Below are 18,838 nucleotides of genomic sequence, written 5' to 3' on the forward strand. Positions count from 1 at the left end.
TTTATAGCTTCCTCGCTGATGACTGGGCCAAGGTTCTCATGGCTAGGAAGGGAAAGAAAAAGGAGGCTAGTTAATGGCTTTCTAGTTTTTGTTATTTTTTGGTACTCTTCTCATCTCTCCACATCTGTTGTTGATGGTTTTGTTTTTCATGCTGAACTTGTTTATGGGCTGTAGGTGGTATGATGCGATGACTAGCTACATGCAGTTTGTTAATTTGTTAAACTCTACTAGTTTTAAAAGTAGGAATACTAGTAACTGTATATAATGGTAAAATTTTTATGATGTTTTTGATATGAAACATTAGGGGGACTATTTGGTTGTGTGCTAGTTGCCAGCTGGTCTTGTGCTAGTTGCTAGTACATTTTTGATGGTTGTTTTGTCACTGTTGTAAAGGGCCAACCCCCTAGTTTTGGGCTGCTTTTTTTTATCAAAAACAAGTAAATTGATCTCAAAAGTCCACTTAAGTAGCAATTTAAAAAATGCATATGTAATAGGTTTGAAAAACTTCACTTAAATGCATTAAAACATTACAATAAACTTATAAATGCAAAAACATATGTAAATGGGTTAGAATTTGCCACTTACATTGATTTAATAAGTTTTAAATATGCAAATGCATATTAAATCCCACCTAACACAATAAAATGTGTTATTACATTGAAAAAGTGCATGTTAATGATGTTGGGACTTATAATTATTGGAAGTGGGTATTCATATAGTTATTTGCATGTGGATATATGCAATATGCAATAAAAACCCCACTTAAGTGCATTGAAGTGTCTTATTCAATGAAATTGAATATCTAGCTATAACTTTTAGTAAAGTAACATGAAAAGTAGTCTTGAAATAGGCTATTTTCATTTTCATAAAACATAAAAAACTATAGTCAAATCAACTCAGAATGAGTTGAAATTTTAAAATGGACCAAAAAATTGACTTTAAATATTAAATATAATTTTATATCATGATTTCACCAATAAAAACCTACTTTTATGAGGTTTTTTAATTGAGATATGTAGTTGTCCTAAAAAACCCATTTTTTCCCCTTATAACTTGAGCTAGACAACTTTGATTTCGACCTAAGTTAGCTCAAAACAAGAAGAATTCCAAGGGCTATTCACCCAAGGAAAAAATAAGACTAAAAAAATTTACAATATAAAAAAAGAAGAAAGGCTGTGAAGGATTGCCAAAAATTGAGCATTTGCAGTCAGAGAAGAAAAACTCTTACTAGCAAACAATTTAGAATTAAGCTCGATGGAAACCTTAGAAAAAAATGGAAGATAGAGAAACAATGAGTTCAATTCATGGATAATGAGTGATACTTTATCATTACATTAAAACTTAGAGGATGCACCTAAGAATCCATAAGAAAATTCTGCAAGGTTGCCCCAATTTTGTGCAACCAAAATTAAGGACAATAAAATGACGCAATGCCTATTTGGCAAGGAGGTTGTGATCGATGAGAATCTCATTGTTTAGGTTACTAGAATTTCCATGAAGGGTATGCGATATTTTAAAGATAGAAAGGTTTCTGATAATGTAGTGAGAAGGTTCCCTAAGACAGAGGGTGAAAAGGATATGCTGGTGAAAGGTAATAATACTTACTATGAACTAGATAAGATTAAACTTTTATCAAGAGAAGTTTTTAAGCCAATCATGGAGTATTTTACCCTAGATGGAAGATACATTAGGGTTCATGGATATCATTTTATGATGTTGAATTATTTCAGGAATAGGGCTCTGATCTCCTTTCCTCACTATTTTCTCTTTGCTCTTAGTGATGGAGCCTTAATTTTAGTCTCCATTTTATAATATGAAGAGTAAGAAAATTGGAAAGATAGCATTGGAGCCTAGGTTACAAGAAGGATATCTCAAAAAAAATTGAAATGTGGCATCCATTGAGATAAATTATCTTATGCTCATTTATGAATAACTAGCCAGGGTTGTTAAGTAGTAGAACACAAGCAATCGGCCATGATCCATTTAAAGAGAGCTTCCTCAAATAGTACTATATTAAAAAGGAGTATTAATTGTTATCTTTGGTCAAGATTATCATAGACAAGGAAGATTAGAAATTGAGAAAATCCCTATCACTAGAGTTGATATACCAGCCTCAAGAGAACATTTGAAAGTTACCTCTATTTGGAGTAGGTAGATTGTGGTGCCCAGGTTTCTGCCAAGATATAGAAGATAAAGAGAAGGCATAGATAAGAGAAAAGAAAAAACCACTAAGTTCAATTTGTCATTGTTCAGGCCTATTAATAATCTGCAACAAATAGTTAAGCATTTGTAGAGAGGCAAAGATCTTGAGAGACCAAGTCAAATTGCATATCCAAAAATAATGGTCATTATATTACCTATTGACAATAAATTGTTCAAGTGTATAATCCACACAATTCATATATATGATATTTATGAGTCAGTTAGACCTTCAGGTATACAAAAGAGGAAGTAGTCAAATATGAAGTTAGAATGCATGACATGGAACAGATGGAGTTATCATAAAAAAATATATAGTAGAAGAAAAGTGGGGAAGATAATAGATATCAACAATCCAATTAAGATTAACAATGGTTAGAACAATGAAAGTATATGACATTCAATCTTTAGCACATCACCTTATTTATTAAAAGATCTTGAATTCACTATGAGTTAACATATTTGGTACAATATCAGTTGCAAAGATTAAATAAGAGCCATGCAATGTGAGCATGCCAAAGGTGTTATCATATTAAAAGCTAGTTATTATTGACTTGATCATTCAATAATATTTTTTGTAGCAATACACCATAAGGATATTAGCCATATTTGAAGTCCAACATACCTAAAATTGTGGTAATTCCACACTATGTGCAATGCATCTTCCATCATGTGGCATAACTAAGTGACTATTATGACTCATCCTTTGCAGCAGTATATAAGTTTGAGGATTAGAAACAAAGGATAATCTACAATAGTATAGAGATATGTATGGATTAATCTGATCCAAATTGCACATGATTAATGCTAGTAGCAGGAGCAAATTAACCTTGGAAGAAGAGATAAAGTAATAAAAAGATAATTTTCAATGCTAAGAGATATTTGATGATAGTTCTAGGGAAATAGAGGATTACTATTAGAAATGATGTACAACAATTTGTGCCAAACTTATTTCACAAGGAAGGAAGTAACTTCTGGATTTTAAGTGTTGGAGATATTTTTTGAGAGGATACATGCGACTTCTGAGTCATTCCTTATCCTTGGCATGTGAGATGCATAACATAGGCATGTGTGGAATTGCTCAAAAACCATGCTCGATAAAAGTGGATACTGTGGGAAAAAAAATAATGGCAAACAAGTAAACAGGTCACCACCATCATTGAGCAGTAGTGTTGATGGTCATTCTTTGTATATGAATTATTTACGATGTGCTCACAAACAATCACAATGTCCTAGAAGAAAATTTTAGAAATAAAAGAAATGATGGAGTTTGGCATGTGAATGTTTCTAGATGGCATGCATCAAGATCATTTTCCAAGCATATAAATGGAATAGAGGCCATGAGTTGTATTTTTTAATCATAAGTGGATGTTCTATAGCAACTTGTATCTAACGATGCCTTTTATTTTTGCAAGTCTAGACATATGCGTGCATAATGAAAAAGTTTCCACCAGAAGACTTGATATCTATCACAAGAAAAAAAAATCCAAAGAACCATGTGTGAGAAGGGAAAAGACTTTGTGTGAATTGGTAGGAAGTAAACACCGACATCATAATTAGAAATCATCTTTTCATTCATGACAATTATATATAGAGGAAATCTTAGTTGAAGGAGCCCTCTCATTGCCGTGAAATTATTCCATGTGCCATGAACATGTGCGCTATAGGAGTGAGTAAGCATGAAAAGCCAGAAGAATATTTGTGAGCCTGGCCATAGCAGAAAGAATGGAAGGCCACTCGTGAAAGATGAAAACAAATTTTTAGATGCAATGATACAGACAATCATAAAGCCAAAGCATGATTACATTCTCTCCAGTACTTGATGACATTTCATTAAAAATTTTGATTTTGAAAATATCACCATGAAATGATGTGGCTTATTTATTTGTTTACTTATAAAGAAAAAATATTAGTAAACTCCCATTATTATCAAGGATCGATTATTCATTATGAAGGGGTGTGATGTTTTGAAGAGGCATCTCACATCCTATGCAAAATTATAAATAGGGGATTTTTTACATAAAATTAATATTCCTACAAATTTTTACATACCCAAGTTATATATATGCTCTATGATATATTTTATTCTTTCATTGGTAAAGAGATTATTTTTTGAACTAAGCTCATGAATTCAGATTATTGAATAAATATATTTATGTGATTTTGGAGTCAAACTACATTGGATGGAACATCTGTAAGGAGTGTCTCCAGTGCAATTTTATTTCTGGCATGATCAGTAAGAAATATATATTTTATTTGCATGACGCTTTAGAGTTAAGATATTCTATAGTTTCATCCTTTATAATTATTATTTTAATTTTATAAATAATTTATATGATAGATAAGTGGATAGGATCAATTATAGAATTTTAAAATTGAACATTATAGATATTGAGAAATATATAATTGTTTCTGAATCTATGTTTGGTTTGTCTCCGAACCACAAGAGTTAAAATACATTCTAGACCATTTTAAAATTATTTCTATATATTTGATCTATCACATCTTGATTACTAGATTGTTTATAATTAATGTGCGAAGAATATTATAAAGTTGCATGTTTTAAACTTATAAACCAACTCTATCACCCTTCAACATTTTTCTTTATATTTTTTCATAATTCACAATCCATATGGTGGTAATTACTTCACATATTTCCTTTGAATAATTAATATATTTATTTTTTGTATTAATCTATACTTATTCTTATTTTGAAAACATTCATATATTCATTCTCAGTTCATAATTTACAAGTTTAAAATTTTTTTGTAATCCTTGTCATTTGGAAAACTTTCAATACATTTGCATTTTGATCAATCTACTATAAGCATCTTGGATCTAACTGTTTTGTCCAGGATCCACCTTGGTTTTGTAGAGCCAGAAGTGCAGGGGATTTGGATTGCATTGATCAATCTCGTCAAGTTGGCCATAACTAGTTGGATATCCTAGCATTGAGTTGGCAAGACTTATAGGATTCCAATCTGCAGTTTTGGGAACCAATATTTAGCTCCAATAGAAAAGACCATAGGAAGAACCCTAAAAATCCATTTTTTTACCGAGGTTTAATTTTCTAAATTTTTGAGCACTTCCATGCTTTGGCTCTTGATAGACTGCATAAATTTTTTATGGCTATTGATGATGATGGGGAGGATAAGTATGTTGGGGTTGAGGAGTGTTGGTAAATAGAGGATGGCAATGCCTATTTGGTAGGGAGGTTGTGATTGATGAGAACCTCATTGTTGAGGTTACTAGTCTTTCCATGAAAGGTATGAGATTTTTTAAAGATAGAAAGGTTTCTAATAATGTAGTGAGAAGGTTCCCTAAGATGGAGGGCAGAAAGGATATGCTGGTGAAAGGTAATAATTCTTACTATGAACTAGATAAGATTATACTTTTATGGAGAGAATTTTTTAAGCCAATCATGGAGTATTTTACTCTATATTGGAGATATACTAGGGTTCATGGATATCATTTTGTGATGTTGCATCATTTCAAGCATAGGGCTTTGATCTCCTTTCCTTACTATTTTCTCTTTTCTCTTAGCTCCAATAGAAAAGACCATAGGATGAACCCTAAAAACCCATTTTTTTACCAAGGTTTAATTTCGCTAATTTTTGAGTACTTCCATGCTTTGGCTCTTGATAGACCCCCTAAAGTTTTTGCAGCTGTTGATGATGACGGGGAGGATACGTCTACTAGGGTTAGGGAGGGTTGGTAAATAGAGGATGATGTGCATGTCCCCCCTCTACACTCCCCCACCCCCACACTAGTTTAAAAACCTAGAATTTCCACTACAAAGTAGTTGGCTGATACTTCAAAAGGCAAGGAATTTATGGAGGAAGAGGGGATGGAAATCGAGGAGGATGAGGAAGAGAATGTTGCCCCTTTTCCCTCAGATAAGGTGGGAAAGACTGGTGCTTATGGTTAGTTTTGTCCTTATCCTTTTCTGTATAATATCTATATAATCCATCTTTTAAGTCTGTTGGCACTATTATTGGATATAAGTAGCTTATTTCTTAAGTTGCTTCCACAGATAATTCTAATAAACACTACAAAAACTTGGATTATTATGCCTGCATTCTCTTTTTTAGGTAAATAATACTTTAATAATATAGTTTGCAAGCTCATTTGTGATTGGTTTGGAAGCAACAATTTTTTTCTCAATGGAATTAGGAGTATGGGCATATAATTCACTCTCTTACTATTTCTAAATTGCCCACATTGTTTTAACTTTCTTGCATTAATTTTGTATCCTAGAAAGATTTGGTTCATTTATCTTTCATCAATTCTACACCTTTAGACATATAGCCTAGAGTCTTCTAATAACTACCTTTTTGCATCTTGTTACATTAAATATAATTCCTTTCTTGGCATTATCCACTCTGAATTTTTTAATTTTGGTGTGAATTTTCCTTCTATGTTAAGTTCATATAGGATAATATTCCCCATGTAAGCTTAAGTATTTGGGACATGTACAATGAATAAACATGTGCATCTATCATCTAGAAAGATACACCAATATCTCTTTCACAAGTGCCTGCATGATGTGGTACATCCCAACCACTTCGTAGCCACTTGATTTTATTGTAGCTCACATCCTAAACTACTATATAAAGATGATTCTCATAGCCATTTTGTAAGATATCTAAAGGAAGAGAAAAAGGAGCATCAAGGTAATAAGAAGCTATTTTAATAAGAAACTTGACCTTCCTATCCTAGATTTCTATTTCTATTTTAAAGTTTTTTCTATGAAAAAGTTCATTTCTCATGTAAATTTGAAATTTTTTTATATGTGAGCTATCACTTAAGCTTGTTAAGTCTTGGGTATGTTAGGCAGAGTTATTAGCTCATGTATAATGGTGAAGCATTATCCATATTTCTTTTCTAAATATGTTCTCCTATGTAGCTAGGTTGTGATCCACATGTAATGTGGTACCCTTGTTCCAACCATGAGTTGTGTGGAAAAATGGTCACATATTTTCTCTGTTTTGTGAGTTTTTGGGATGTGGAGATGGAAGGATGCATCTCAACGATGTGATCATTTTAGACCATTATATAGATATAGATATACACAGAGATTCATACATAGATTCATACAAGGAAACATGTAGAGAAATTCTAGTTGTTCATATGATAAAATTGCAAATGCAACCTTATTGACATATACATTATAATATCAAAGATTCAAAAGTACTCAGTAAAACACAATGAATAAAGTTCACGAGGGATGAGAGTAAAAATAAAATAATAGTACCACTTAATTGCTTCAATAATTCATGTTCAATAGTCAATGTGTATATGATAAAAAATATTTTTGCATACACCAAAATGGCTAAAGGCTACAAATTTGCACTACAAATGTCAAAAAATGTAAAACATAATGACGAAAAGGAAAGTTTGATGACTTGTACTCAACTTAATAGCCCAAAAGTTTGAGGGGCAACAACAATAATTTGCACAAGGTGTTAGATGTTAGAAAATCCAATGGTTTAGGGGGTGTGAGGGAATATTTTGTTCCCCCACGGGCTGGAGGTGGGTTTTGGGGGCTATGTCCCTAATTTTTTTTTATGGGGGGAGAGGGGTGATAATTGAAAAGATGAAGCAAAAAAGAGAAAAGGGTGATGGATGGTCATCCCTCAAACATTGAGGGATGTTTAAGATGCCCTATATGCACCTTAGGGATGGCTGACTGTCCCTTGGGTGTTTTCGTGACATCTCCTTCAATTATGGACATCTTCAAAAAGAAGATACATTCTAGGGACACTTGAGAAATGTCCCCAAGGTGTTCACCACAAACAGAACATCCCTGGGATGGGGATGCCCCCCAAAGATGTAGGGGACATGCCCCCATGGACCACTACATATTTTTTGAAATTAATAATGCCGTGAAAACTATCTTCAGGTACACATTAGATCCAACATTTGTGAATACATTCTTGTAGATTACATTTGACTTTAAAATTCTCTTTGCTAACAAAGAATTGGATTTCTAACTCAAGAGACGTGGAAGTTTTCTAGAGGCTATATCTAAATAAAGAGGTTAGCTCATTATTATCATTATATTTATAATTCATATAGTCTATTCGGTTACAAATTAAGCAATGCAAAGAAAATAATTAAAAAGTGAGAAAAAGTCTATATCTAATAACTCCCAACAGGAATTCAATCATTTGATTATTACATTGAGGAGAAAGATAAATAATGATACCTTGTGACATGAACAAAATACCAATACTTTGAATACTTACTAACTCCCATAGTGTATACCAGATCACTTCTAGGATACTTATCTATATATCTATTCCAAAGTCCATATTGGTGAAACCTTTATAAAGAAAATCCATAAATAATATCAGTGCTAAACATGTCTCATGCAACTTTAAGTCTTAATGTAATAAGTATAAACAATTAAAAGAATGTGATAGGACCCAGATAAAATATTATGTCTAATATTGTCACATTAACTGTAAGAATCTAATTGCTTTAGTAACTGATTAGTTGAACAATCCACTCGAAATAACACCTCGTATTAGGCCATAAAATTTAATAAGATTCTTGGGAGAGGGAAATCTATCTATCAATGAGTTCCTATTGGTGCATTATTTTATTTTTCTATATTTTGTTAATTATTCTATTGCACATAATGTATTTAGTATAGGATAAGTTTTCTTAGGTCGATTGTACTTGCATCATGTGACTTGGTACTTTTTTAGATTGGTGGATAAATTTCCTTACACCAATTGTGCTTGCATCACCTAATTTGTACTTTTCTAGTTTGGTGGAGGTATTGTGTGCGCACGTGACAACATCTCCTATCAACCCACATTGGTTCTACATTTGTATCTTTTAATGGTGTATTTTATATATCCCCATTTGCATCTTACTATGTAAAATTGATAATAGATTTTTTTGTATTGGTTTTGTACATCTTTTTTAATAAATTTGTAGAATTTTATCAAGATGTTTGATCTCTTTAGAAGTTTAGAGAATAGAGTAGTGAAAAAGAGAGTATTATTAGAAAAGTTATGGTTTATTGTAGTTGATTCCTCTTTTAATTGTTGGGTGTTGTATTGCTTCTTTTATTCATTAGCTTGAGGGAATGTTCTACACAGTTTCTCCCACATTATTATAAACAGATATGGGCCTAGGCATATCCTTCTTTGATTTCTTCAAAGAAAGAAAAAATTGTCCTACTTACCCATTAAGGGTAGCTGTATAGGTGGGAGTGCAGGTGCAATAGTCTATCCACTTGATTGCTGACTGATTGAAACAAAAAGCCCATAGTTTTATGTTTATGAATTGTTGGTTGCATGGATCAAAGGATTTAGAGATATCACGATGGGTCTTAAACTTAAGCCTTCTTTGAGTCTGCAAGAATGAGTCAATTTTAGTATTTGATTCCTTCTCCAATTGTTGGCATGCCATAATGTTTCATTTGTTCCTTGGCTTGATACAAGGCTTTACACAGATTCTCCTATGAGGGGCTCAAGAGATCTCCTACTTCGAACTTTGTAGAGAAAGCTATATATATATATTATCTGATTTTAGTATAAATGGACAGGGACTCAAGGGATCTCCTAGTTGGAGTCCTCTAGAGAAGGTGATAGGTTGTCTCATTTCCCCATCAATGGAAACTTTTTGCAGATGCTACTATTTAGCCATTTCATTTCCAATTTATTGAAACAAAAATCCCAAAGAGTTTCAACTTTTATTCATGGGTTATGGACTGGATCTATGAAAGGATTTGGGGATATTTAGCTTGATCAAAAATTGGGGCATTTTCCAATTTCCTAGAACAAATTAGATCCATTAGTGTGATAATTTTGTTTGTAATCTTTTTCTAGGTGGAATAATTGAGTGTGTGTTCACTCTCACCTCAAAAAAGTGATGCTTTATCCTTAAAGTCATTAATCTTGGCAAAAATTAACAAGACATGCTACATAGGCTATCAGGTGGTATTGCTCCATTTTTGTAGCTTGGGTGGCCTTTAGGATAAGAGTGAGCTTTAGTATAATTAAATTAATTGAGTGTTTTATAACTGATGATTTATTGTAAGTTGAAAAATTTGATCTCCTCCTCAATCACTAGTTTAGCAGTGCATTGTTGCCCATTTAATTGATAATGTTGGAGTGCCAAAGTAATTCCTATTAGAAGAAATCTTGTTGGTTTATTGGTAGGGTGTTTGTTGACATCTTGGAGATATTTTTGAGGACCTTAAATGTAACCCCAGTTCTGGTCCTTTAAATAAGGTAGACAACTTTGCTAATGTAAATAAAATCAAGATAAGATCTTTCCATGTTTCACTTAAAGTACATTGGGGTTCAATGCAAACCCATCACTTCTAATGTAGTCAAGGTAAAACCAAGTCAAGGGTGACCTTTTGAGCAACTCTTTACACACAATCTCTTCTAACATTAAGTAGGAAAATAATTAACTCATAACTTGTGTTTTTTTTGACCAACCAAGATCAACATAACATAAAAGTATTCAAAACTCAAGTTCTAAATACAAGTTGTGACCCACAAATCTAGTTACAACTACGTTTATTGGCACTTAACCAGCATACAAGGTCACCAAAATAACATCATCCTCAATTTATTTTTCTATCAACCCTTGTTTCTCTTTCAACACCATAATTGATAATATCACTATTTACCAATATTATTATCTCCCCAGCTTCATAGTCGACATTATAATATTGCCTAAATTTTTTTAAAATTCTCAATACTATAGTTGCTGCTATCATAACAGTTGCCCCAACTTCATAGTTGACAGTTAGAATATTTCCTAACATTCTTTAAAATGCTCAAAAATATAGTTGTTGTTATCATAATAGTTTCCAAAGGTCAATGTAGTTCATAGGCTATGCCTACAAAACTATCCCATTAAGAGCAGGTAGACATAAAGTTTGAAATAATAATATCCATTCTAGTTCTTGCAACATTAATAAAGAGACCCCAAGAAATTGTGACAAATAGAACATATAAACATCAAACTTGATTAGCAACAACTTTTAGTAGGAATGCACGGAAGGTCCAAATGCTCTTGCATCAACTTATGCTCATTTGAGAATTCAAGCCATCATTTCTTTTCTTTTGAGGTAGCCAATTTGTTAGTCTTGTCTTTGTATGGTACACCCCATTCTCCATTCTAGAATGTCCATGTTTTTTTGTACATTTCCAAGATATATCTTTGAAGAAATGATTGTATAATACATTGAATAACCATGGTACTAAATAGTGTAGAGTTTTGGGGTCCTTGCTTGGGGTTTACTGATTAGGCCTGGATTAGGAGGGTTCAAACCATTGTGCTTTAACATGTGATTTAGTACCAATAGATGGTCCCTTGATGTACCATCTAAACAAAAATTTCCACCCAACTCATTTGCCTCAAGAGTATCTTCAAAATCACCTAGTTTGTATACAGGTTTAAATATTTAGGTGATCATGCTTCATCCATCTTTGATATTTCCTTCCTCTATGGAGATTCTCCTTGGGCCCTCCAAGCATTGGTTTTCTTGGTTTTCAAGGTCACTTTTCTTTTCTAGTCTATTGACATTTCTTTGGAAAAAATTCATCCTCTTTCAATCTAGAGGTTTCCCTCCTCATCTCTTCTTGACAAAGAGGTGAGAAATCAATCCATTATAGAATATATTTATTGTTGACACATCTAGATCACTTGGACCTCCTTTTGAATTTTTTCATCCCCAAATTGGCTTCCAATACTTTTGACATGTTGTAAATGGGAACATAGTTGGACCCATCCATCTTCAACATCATTGTTCTCATGGTTTATGGATTCCCCTTAGCTGATGAATGTGTATTCACAACAATTATAAGTCGAGACTAAGCACTATTTTTTTATAAATTTAAAAGTGTGTCACATTGTTATTTCTAGGAGTGGAAAAATGGGAGGATTTTATTTTTGTAGTGTCATGTCCGCTATATATGTGTGGGTACCATTGTTTATATAGGGATTTTGGTAGATCTAAAATGCTTCTACAACCTTGATTAGAGATGCTTGCCCCATTTTATTCTTAATGTCACCACACTTTGGCATATGTTTCTTCATGAAGGCCATAAACTACAAAACTTATTACTTCTTTATTTTAACCCCTTATAGATGCATTTAAGCATAATTCCTAGATTTGCCAAGTCTTGCTGACTCTTGACATGTTCTTAGTTGAGTGACCTTGGTTGAGTCCTAAGGGTGCATAAAACTCATCTAAGGTAAAACTCCTAGAAACTTTTTTTTGGTCAAGTCCAACCAAGTTTTAGCTAGTCTTGTTGACTTTTTGATGAGTCCCAAGTTGGCTCAGCCTTACCATGTCTAAAGTTGGTTCAACCTTGCTAAGTCTTGAGCTGGTTTAGCCTTGTCAAGTCCGAGACTCATTTCTATGCATTTAATGCCTTTTGGATACTCTCAATACAATCAGATAAGGTGCGAATTGGTGAGATGTTGCTCATCTTATTCTAGTGTTGCTAAGGTTTGTAAGTGCCTCAACTCTCATAAAATGATCAAGGCTTGATATCCTTTTGATGTTGGATGCCCTCTAGCTTTCCTCATTTACAACTTAGATCTTAGGGGCATGCTGACATTATTGGTTTATTTTCTACCACCAATTGTTCTTTGGCCTTGTTTTATAGGGAATTCTTTTTATTGAAAACTATTGCCTCCTAATATTAATTCAGCTTGACCCACTTAACCCTAGACTCTATCCAACAATCATTGTTAAATTTAGCATTAGTACTCCAAAAGTGGTTGTTAATGTTGCCAGATTCTATAAGGCTTTCTATAGTAAATACATCTTATGGTCTCAACTTCCTATTACCAATGTTTTTGCTCTTATAATTTTGCATGCTCCTCATACTTCAATTTATATTTTTTGTTGTCTCAAGCTTACAATTTTAGGTTTATTCCCACTTATTTATTTCCTTGTATGCCTTGCTTTGTTTTGCCATTTTGTATTTGATTTAAGTCTACAATAACTTTTTCCTTGGTACATTGATATTATAATAGTTATTTTGTTTATAACCCTTTGACCTAATATTTTTCATTCATGGACATTGATATAATTTTGTTCTTTTGGTAATTAAAGTCACATTTTTCTTCTCAAATTAGCACATCACTGCCTTGTTCCCCCACTTGTTGCCCTCTAGGGTCAGGAAGCGACTGTAAGATACACTCGCATCGAGACACACCAGATCTATTTGATCACATCATAAATTCATCAAGCAATGACATTCTACTCCTAATGCTGCCCAGATTCAGGCTCAAGCTCCTTGTCTCCCTGAATCTTATCCCCCAGTGATGGATTTCTTTGTATCGAGAAGGGATATCTAGTCCTTCTCTCGTCTGTTCATTCTTGTTTCCTTTATTTGTTTTGTTTTGTTTCTCGTCCTTTTTTAGACACTGTTTGGTGCTCCCATTGGGTTTCTTTTTTGCCCTGTTGTATCTTCTAGTCCCTTACACCCTTTGTTGGTCTTTTGTCAGACATTAATATCATTATCTTATCTTATCTATCTCAATTTTTTAATTTCCTAGGATTCTTCTAGTAATTTTCTATTCTAATTGGTTGTCATTATGACTTGTATTAACCTAATTTGGTCATTTTTAGATAATTTATTCTCTTTATAGATCAAATCTAGGATTCACTAAAGTCACCAAGTCTATAATAGGATAGCTCCTAATAGCAAAGTCTTTTAAATAATTTAGCAAACCAAGATATAAAATATTTTTTGAAAAGATTGCTTTAGGACAATAAGTAGAAACACATATTATTGGAATCACAAAAAACCTAGAAATCCCAAATGCTTTGACCAGAAAATAGGGAAAAAAGTAGAACATTTGTGGAATACCAAAATTTAATCTTTAGTCACAATTTGTTTTTGTGATAATTTTTATCAGATTAAAACTCATTTCACCTCGTTCTTTGGAAAACACTTCTCATTGGAAAGAAAAATATGCCTGCATGTCAAATCACTTTTTATTAGGATAAATTAGTGATTTATGTTCCTATGGTATAGTTGGTGGAAATTCTTCCATATGATGGTCAATGTTTTGATTATAAATACTTTTGTTTTCCTCTATTATTCTAATGTGCTATAAGGAAAATTGTGTAGGCTAAAATCAATGTAGTTATCTCAAACTATTTATTTATTCTCATAATAGGTCAAGAATCGTGGTGAATAGGCCTAAGAAAGTCCTTTATTCCAAGTATTGTGCTCACAAGTTTTCCATCTTGCAAACTATTCATAGTGTAAAGTTCTGTTTATTGTGTAAAGAAAAAAATGAGGTAAAATGTTAAATATCTATTACAAGGTAATTTATGGATAGATAAACATGATGTAGCTATTAGGGCCTTACATTTATGAAGATAAGGAAGGTCATAATGCTCCTAGAATTGTAGACTGTAATCTTAAAAATACTCTCCCATGCAAATGAAAAGAAGTGCAATGAATATTATGAAATTTAACTAAAAGTAAAAGACTTGGTATCCCTCTTACAGTGATAATAACATGTAGGATAGTCAAATCAAACAGTGAAGATTACCTTTGACTATGTATATATAGAACAAACCATTCTAAGTACCATATTAAAAAATAATCCACATACAAGTAGAAGCAAGTGCATGCAATATTAAAATAATAATAAATAATATGTTATGATGTCACACGAGCTCCTCAAATGAACGAGTAAAGAGAGTGAATGAATAAAGATAACTTCACCTTTCATTATGTGAAAACAAATTGTTGCTATATTTTGGCATTGGATCTGGAATGTAGAATTCTTCAGCAGTCCTATCAGGAATGCCAATTTCCCATATTGTTGGCCCATATCTTGGTGGTTCATATATCAAATCACCAAGATCAATTGAAGAACCTACAAACATGAAAATAGTTTAAGATCTTATTTTGTGCCAACACCAAAGTCAAACATGAAAATTATTTCTACCAACTTATAAGATTGTATTTTATTTCATGAGATATTTAGTCTCCTTGTTTGATTATGATTATGAGTGATTGGGCCAAATTGTCATGAATTTTTGCATTAATTTTTTGTTCATTCAAATTTTCAGGTTAGTATTTTTATTTTGTGAGAAGTAAATTCTCCTTGTTTGATTGTGATTTTGAATCAGAGGGCCAAGTGTGACAACCTTCTATTTCATTTTTTATGTCATGACTTTATTATTCTTTTGTTACGTTTGGACAAATTGAAATAGGGATAAATAGTAAAGGAGTGGCCTCCCACAATATTTTTGGGTTCAAAAGGGGTTCATGGATAGAGATGAGAGTTTAATCAAGAGAAAATACAAATTGAATGAGGATAAAAAATTGACATGAGTAAGCAAGATAAATACATCAAAACATGATTTCCTTATGACAAATTGGATGTGGTTGTGAAGGACATGTCACAACTACTTGAAGTAGATGAATATTGTCAACTGACCTCATTGTAGATAAGAATGCTGAACATTCTAAATAGTTGTCATGATATTTTAATGGGGCTTCTAGGTTTATGTTGACAACCCTTGTCTTAAAGTTTATCAAATTGTGAATCTAAGATGTGTTGAGACCACTTCAATGTGTCAATAGATATTTCTACATCATACATACATGTTTATTTTCTATTTGGCATGTGTGCTTACACACTACCCTTATTTTGTGTGAGTGCATTGGTACCCAATTGTTTGTCTTTGAGAAAAGAGGATTGGCCTAAGGGTTTCAAATGGTTGGGTGACATTACACCACTATTGGGGAGTTTTAGGTCCTTTGGAGTAGCATAGGATTGTGCTAATACAAGGACTCCATTTCTATTGTTGTAACATTTTACTTCATCCAATTTATAGAACATTTATAACTAGGGATGTTGGATTCTATGATTGTAGAGATGTAACAAATTGTTTGTAATTTGCATGAGTTGTTTTGAAATCTTCCCATAAGTAGGTATTCCATCTTTGATTTTAGTATGGCTTGATGGTAGTTTATCAAGTGTGCAAAAAATTATAACATTTTTTTCAATTATTTTGTGGTAGATAAATATTTAGAGAACCTAGTTTAACATTCTTGTAGAATAAACATGGAAGCTCAAGTGTATGAATTATAAGATATGTTTAATTTAACTAATTTAATTGTATATCAAGATTAAAAATTGATCTTATATAGTGATTGTATCCTAACTTCTTATCATCCTTGTCACATGTTTTTATCCATATGTAGATGTTCATATATTTGTGGTGCTAGAGTTCCAATAATTTTTTGTGAACACTCTACTTGTTCTACCTACAATTTGGTAATTGTTTTGCATTTCTTTGGGGTGTTGGACACTCTTTTGTGAATTAGAGCCATTCCTCGTATTAGGGTCTCTAATACTTTACAAATTTTTTGATGTCTTGGGGTCTCTTCTATTTGTCTAAATCTCTTGGTGGGTGGTCCTTTGACATGCATGTCAATCCACCTCCTAGTAGTTGGTTTTGTTCATGGGTAATGTTGGTGATGCATTTCATGTTAGTAAGTTTTTTCTTTGTTTCATGGAGCTTGTTATATTATTTTTTTGGCTTTGTAGCCTATCATAAGGTTGATTTTTGTGAAGAAAAAACTTTAGAAAAAATGCATCAATTTCCTAAGTAGTTAGTTTTAGAAAATTTATAGATTGTGTTATAATTATAGGGTTATGGTGCAAGTTCAATGTATTTTTGATCATGAACTATTGTCTTAATATGATAGATCATTTGTGTCATCTTGGATGGTATGAAGTGGGGGTCACTCTCACCCTACTCATTATTTTCACAAGAGAATGAGGTTGGGGGTAAACATCCAATTATTGGTATGGAGGTAGCTCCATTTTTTTGGATGATCATTATGGTGGCTTGTTTAACACATTGTAAAATCTTTTGCTTGCACTATCATTCTTGGTGGATTGTTGATATTTGTCTTTTGTCATTAGGATTTGCAATGAGACATTGTACATGATGCAACATGACAATATTATATTTTCATTTATTTCAATTAATATCTTAGACTAAAGCTTGGGTCAGTACAACATTATGATACAATAAAATTTTGCATGATCATTATGGTGGCTCGTTTAACACATTGTGAAATCTTTTGCTTGTGCTACCATTCTTGGTGGATTATTGATATTTGTCTTTCATCATTAGGATTTGCAATGAGACATTGTGCATGATGCAACATGAAAATATATTATTTTCATTTATTTCAATTAATATCTTAGACTAAATCTTGGGGCATTACAACATTATGATACAATACAATTTTGCATGATCATTATGGTGGCTTGTTTAGCACATTATGAAATCTTTTGCTTGCATTACCATTCTTGGTGGATTGTCAATATTTTTCTTTTGTCATTAGGATTTGTACTGAGACATTGTGCATGATGCAACATGACAATATATTATTTTCATTTATTTCAATTAATACGTTAGACTATAGCTTGGGGCATTACAACATTATGATACAATAAAAATTTAAATATACACTACAAAGGACTAGTCCTAAAAACACACTTCACCTAAAAACATCAATATTGGCACCACTCAACATAAGAAAATGCACTTCTTTGTGTAAATCAGTATAAAGAGCATGACTTGTGAAGAAGATACTGTAATGGAGAACTCCTTTCTATGTTAAAAGTGATAATTTAGATATTAGTAGAGTGTTGCATGTGAAATTTATATGATTTTTGTTTTTGATATTAAAATTATATTCATGATAAATTCTGAAAAATTCAATCTTGTGTGTGTAAAATCATGCACACACATAGGTACGCATGCATTTTAACTTGTACCCACACCCAAGGGGAAAAAATGTTGTACAGATAATACCCAAGCTTGCACTATTGTCATATTAGGATCAACAACTTACTAAATATGGTAGTCAAAGGCCATCTTATCTTTAATCTTCTTTCTCATAACACACATGCTTGGTGAAAGGGGATCAAAGATGATAATAAGCTCAAGTTATCTATTCATGGACATTGCAACATAAATCTTGTATATTGGATGTAGATGTTAAGTTCTAGCTATTAAATTTATATCTCCCAATTTTTTTTTGGAGAGATTATATTAGAAATGCTAGTAGTAGTTGTAGAAAGGAAAAGCTCAATATTGCATATAATGTGGAAGGTGCACAATTTGTTTCCTTGTTCATTCAAACGGGTAATGGGATGAAGGAGGTTGATGATATTTATCTAGGATTGAAAGCTCACATTTTGTTTTACTAGACTAATGTGGGTGATCTATTAGTGGGCCTATATCCTTCACTCTCATGTGTGGTTGGAGATGTGTAATGTTTTATGAATACTCATGTCTTGCAAAGTTTTGAGCATACAACATAATGCTAGTGCATATTATGTTATGGTGTGTGTTTTTTCCTTTATGTTAAAGGAATCAAATAACAAGAGTAATATCTAGGGATGCAAATTTGGACATAGGAGGTAGTCAAAGAGGTAAATTATAGAGGTCTTTTATGAAAATTGGCCATCATTTAAGGGTGGAGCATTAGCGAATATAGAAACTTGAGATCAATGTGCAAGTCAATACTTTTCCTTATCTTTATAGTTTCTTTTTGGGTGGTGAACATATGTTTACTATGTTTCTAACTTCCATAGGCTAGTT

General features: G+C 32.4%; 1 pseudogene; it reads right to left on the reverse strand.

The window, feature by feature from the left end:
• LOC149534017 (rhamnogalacturonate lyase B-like) overlaps positions 1–18,838 on the reverse strand; it is an 88,909-nt pseudogene that overhangs the window by 21,547 nt on the left and 48,524 nt on the right.

Source organism: Cupressus sempervirens, chromosome 10, assembly GCF_028749045.1.
Source record: "Cupressus sempervirens isolate cs-2001-9-10 chromosome 10, ASM2874904v1, whole genome shotgun sequence".
Taxonomy (NCBI): domain Eukaryota; kingdom Viridiplantae; phylum Streptophyta; class Pinopsida; order Cupressales; family Cupressaceae; genus Cupressus; species Cupressus sempervirens.